Raw genomic sequence first — 5,000 nt, 5'->3', positions numbered from 1 at the left:
AACCGCAACAACTTTAATATACGCTATTGGAGCTGGAATTACCGCGGCTGCTGGCACCAGACTTGCCCTCCAATAGATACTCGTTAAAGGATTTAAAGTGTACTCATTCCGATTACGGGGCCTCGGATGAGTCCCGTATCGTTATTTTTCGTCACTACCTCCCCGTGCCGGGAGTGGGTAATTTGCGCGCCTGCTGCCTTCCTTGGATGTGGTAGCCGTTTCTCAGGCTCCCTCTCCGGAATCGAACCCTGATTCCCCGTTACCCGTTACAACCATGGTAGGCGCAGAACCTACCATCGACAGTTGATAAGGCAGACATTTGAAAGATGCGTCGCCGGTACGAGGACCGTGCGATCAGCCCAAAGTTATTCAGAGTCACCAAGGCAAACGGACCGGACGAGCCGACCGATTGGTTTTGATCTAATAAAAGCGTCCCTTCCATCTCTGGTCGGGACTCTGTTTGCATGTATTAGCTCTAGAATTACCACAGTTATCCAAGTAACGTGGGTACGATCTAAGGAACCATAACTGATTTAATGAGCCATTCGCGGTTTCACCTTAATGCGGCTTGTACTGAGACATGCATGGCTTAATCTTTGAGACAAGCATATGACTACTGGCAGGATCAACCAGGGAGCTGCGTCAACTAGAGCTGAGCAGCCGGCCGCCCGGGAGTGTGTCCCGGGGGCCCGCGCGAACACGCAAGCGTCCGCTCAATTATTCTGCAAACAGGAGGAGGCTGAGCTCCCCTGCACAATACACCTCGAAACCCTCTCAGGTCCCGGCGGCGCGCAGCGCCGTCCTAAGTACTTGGTCGGGTTCGAGAGAGGCGCAATCGCCCGGAGTTTGGCGAGTAGACGCTTTAGGTGCGACCACCCGTGCTCCCAACTGAGCTTGCCGCTGCCGACAGAGGCCCGGGAGCGTGCTGTCGTGGCATTGCCGGCGGGAGACAACACGCGCCACCTACGGTGACCGGCAGCTCCAACGCCAGCGCCACAGAAGGACAAAAGCCCCACTTGGGTGCCGAAGCGAACTCTCCCAGCACAGCGCACGCGCCAACACGTCCGCACAGCTGCGATACAAACCACCTGCGAGAACCGCAGAGGCGACCGAGCAGCAGACGGCGTCGCGGCGCCGAGCGCCGGGCGGCGGCGCATCCTCAGCGCACACAGTCCTCAATCGGACCAGCACACTGCAGATGTCCACCGCGCTTCGCACCGGGCCCGCGAGGACCTACTTTGGCCGCACGGCGCCGCGTGCAGGGTGCGCCGGCGCGCAGCTGCGCCGCCTGCCGCCTCCGTCGGCCGGCGCGCCTGCCACTGGCCGCCCCCACCAGCCGGCTGTAGCGCGTGCGCCCACGCACCGCGCGGCCAGCACGCCGGGAGGCCCCCCCTCACCGGCCGGGGACGGTCCCACCCAGCCACCGCCGCGTATCGCTTCACACCCAGATGCCATTCACGTTCGTGGGCATGGTGGGTATCGCTGGAACAACCGGTTGGTAGCTCAACCGATCGTCGCCATCACTGATTCACCTCTAGCGAGAACAACCGCACCACAACGGTTTACCAGTTGTTCATTTGCATAACGTCACCAGCAAACGTAGGCGTCCATCGCCATTTGCAAATTCAACGATTGTTGCATGCCTGTGTCAGGTGTCACGACACACTATGTCTGCCCACATACACGCAACAACATGTGCACGCTTCGCGAACACGTGGAAGGTGGCCCCCGTACGTATGCGATGTCCATTGCGCGAACGACTGTCAACCGGCCTCTGTCGCATGTCGCAGATGTGGAACGCAGTGCACCATGCTATCACGGTGTGTGAGAAGAGACGACTACGTCTGACAACACGCGCCACTACATCAACAGACGGCTCATGCTGATCGCCATCCAGGGCATACCACACTGCAATCCAGCTCTTATAGGGAGACGACACGTAGCTGAGTGCACAACATTTGGACCGCATGGTTCGCCGTTGTTGGCGCAGTCGTTGTACGGTCACATGTACCACGATGTATCATTCAGTACATGAGGACCAATGTGCAGTACAGTGTGTGATTTGGACGTACAACATCAGCGGACAGTTGACACAGGCCGTACCACAGCGTAGGCTAAGTGCTTCGCACATGCGAATGCCAATGAACAACTGCAAATGCCAATGAACAACTGCAAAGGGCATTGAGCATGTACGTCCTGCTGCCATCCACATTACAGTGTATAGCTGCAAGGTGTTTAACATGAAGCGATACACTGGGGACCGGGCAGTGCGAGTAGCAAACTATATTGCGGGGGTTGCAGTTAGGCAACACTACACTAATTTAACGCGTCGTATGACAATTACAGAGCAGGTTAAGGCCCAACGTGTGTTGGGTTAAGGCCCAACGTGTGTTGGGTTAAGGCCCAACGTGTGTTGGGTTAAGGCCCAACGTGTGTTGGGTTAAGGCCCAACGTGTGTTGGGTTAAGGCCCAACGTGTGTTGGGTTAAGGCCCAACGTGTGTTGGGTTAAGGCCCAACGTGTGTTGGGTTAAGGCCCAACGTGTGTTGGGTTAAGGCCCAACGTGTGTTGGGTTAAGGCCCAACGTGTGTTGGGTTAAGGCCCAACGTGTGTTGGGTTACGTTAAGGGGCAATGTGGGTTACGTTAAGGGGCAATGTGGGTTACGTTAAGGGGCAATGTGGGTTACGTTACGGCGCAATATAGGTTACGTTACGGCGCAATATAGGTTACGTTAAGGCGCAATATCGGTTACGTTAAGGCGCAATACAGGTTACGTTAAGGCGCAATACAGGTTACGTTAAGGCGCAATACAGGTTACGTTAAGGCGCAATACAGGTTACGTTAAGGCGCAATACAGGTTACGTTAAGGCGCAATACAGGTTACGTTAAGGCGCAATGCAGGTTACGTTAAGGCGCAATACAGGTTACGTTAAGGCGCAATACAGGTTACGTTAAGGCGCAATACAGGTTACGTTAAGGCGCAATACAGGTTACGTTAAGGCGCAATACAGGTTACGTTAAGGCGCAATACAGGTTACGTTAAGGCGCAATACAGGTTACGTTAAGGCGCAATACAGGTTACGTTAAGGCGCAATACAGGTTACGTTAAGGCGCAATACAGGTTACGTTAAGGCGCAATACAGGTTACGTTAAGGCGCAATACAGGTTACGTTAAGGCGCAATACAGGTTACGTTAAGGCGCAATACAGGTTACGTTAAGGCGCAATACAGGTTACGTTAAGGCGCAATACAGGTTACGTTAAGGCGCAATACAGGTTACGTTAAGGCGCAATACAGGTTAGGTTAAGGCGCAATACAGGTTAGGTTAAGGCGCAATACAGGTTAGGTTAAGGTACGACATAGGTTAGGTTAAGGTACGACATAGGTTAGGTTAAGGTACGACATAGGTTAGGTTAAGGTACGACATAGGTTAGGTTAAGGTACGACATAGGTTAGGTTAAGGTACGACATAGGTTAGGTTAAGGTACGACATAGGTTAGGTTAAGGTACGACATAGGTTAGGTTAAGGTACGACATAGGTTAGGTTAAGGTACGACATAGGTTAGGTTAAGGTACGACATAGGTTAGGTTAAGGTACGACATAGGTTAGGTTAAGGTACGACATAGGTTAGGTTAAGGTACGACATAGGTTAGGTTAAGGTACGACATAGGTTAGGTTAAGGTACGACATAGGTTAGGTTAAGGTACGACATAGGTTAGGTTAAGGTACGACATAGGTTAGGTTAAGGTACGACATAGGTTAGGTTAAGGTACGACATAGGTTAGGTTAAGGTACGACATAGGTTAGGTTAAGGTACGACATAGGTTAGGTTAAGGTACGACATAGGTTAGGTTAAGGTACGACATAGGTTAGGTTAAGGTACGACATAGGTTAGGTTAAGGTACGACATAGGTTAGGTTAAGGTACGACATAGGTTAGGTTAAGGTACGACATAGGTTAGGTTACGGTACGACATAGGTTAGGTTACGGTACGACATAGGTTAGGTTACGGTACGACATAGGTTAGGTTACGGTACGACATAGGTTAGGTTACGGTACGACATAGGTTAGGTTACGGTACGACATAGGTTAGGTTACGGTACGACATAGGTTAGGTTACGGTACGATATAGGTTAGGTTACGGTACGATATAGGTTAGGTTAAGGTACACATTGTTGTAAGGAAAGGTTTAATGGGGGGCGGGGCGGGGCGGCCGGTTTGTTGATTGTGATTATAGTAAGTGGATGCCTGCGGCATCATCTGATTTGCCACGTCAGGATGCACCTTTGGCTCATGACAGGCGGCGCTCTCATTCCATGCTTGTGGCAGACCTGTGTCTTTCATTCCTGCCATTGTTTGTGTGCTGTGAGAGGAGGCAGTATTGTGATGTTGGGTGCACCCCTGTGTAGGACATGTGTGGGTGTTGGTGGCTTGGCTGAGCAATGGTGGTTGTCGGGTGGGTGGGATATTCTGTTTTCTGAGTGGACCTCCCAGTCTGGTTATGACAGTGTGGATTGTCTAATGTGGCGGAGAGGATGCACTGGGTGTTGTTCCATGCTGGTGCTTACATATTGTCTGTGTGCGTGTTACAGGCAGAGAGTAGTGCGTGATAAGGGTGTGTGGCTGACGTGTGGTTGTGATTGTGAGCAGAGTCTTTCAGCATGTATACGGACAGTTGTATACATTATCTGTATTCTGATGGCTCTATCTATTACTAATCAGCGCCGTGTATACGTTTAATCCGGTTCCAGTCGAAACTGTTGTATCTCTGTACATTAGTGACACGGCGAGCCCGCTATGTAGTTACTCGTCTCGGCAGCTTCCACCGGTGTATGGCAAATGATTATAAGGAATCAGTCTAGTCGTCAATACCGATGGTGTGACGTCACATGTCTGGGGTGGGGGACGCTGCGCCCTTCCGGTGGGTCATGGCCTAGAAAGACTCTTCCCACGCAGGGGGGCGTGGACTGTCATTGACTCTTCCAGGTAATATACTTGC

At 52.0% G+C, this 5,000-nt stretch overlaps 1 non-coding gene across 1 annotated transcript in view; it reads right to left on the bottom strand.

Annotated features, from left to right (window-relative positions):
- The window catches only part of LOC124589063, a 1,910-nt gene extending 1,274 nt beyond the window's left edge, over positions 1 to 636 (bottom strand). Inside the window, exon 1 of the ribosomal RNA XR_006975962.1 lies at positions 1 to 636. This exon is cut by the window's left edge and continues 1,274 nt beyond it. This is a non-coding gene — a ribosomal RNA (small subunit ribosomal RNA).
- Between the last annotated feature and the right edge of the window lie 4,364 nt (positions 637 to 5,000).

The sequence above is a fragment of the Schistocerca americana genome, unplaced genomic scaffold (genome assembly GCF_021461395.2).
Source record: "Schistocerca americana isolate TAMUIC-IGC-003095 unplaced genomic scaffold, iqSchAmer2.1 HiC_scaffold_681, whole genome shotgun sequence".
Taxonomy (NCBI): domain Eukaryota; kingdom Metazoa; phylum Arthropoda; class Insecta; order Orthoptera; family Acrididae; genus Schistocerca; species Schistocerca americana.
The sequence above is the reverse complement of the archived record's forward strand: the minus strand, read 5'-3'. Positions and strand labels throughout refer to the sequence as shown.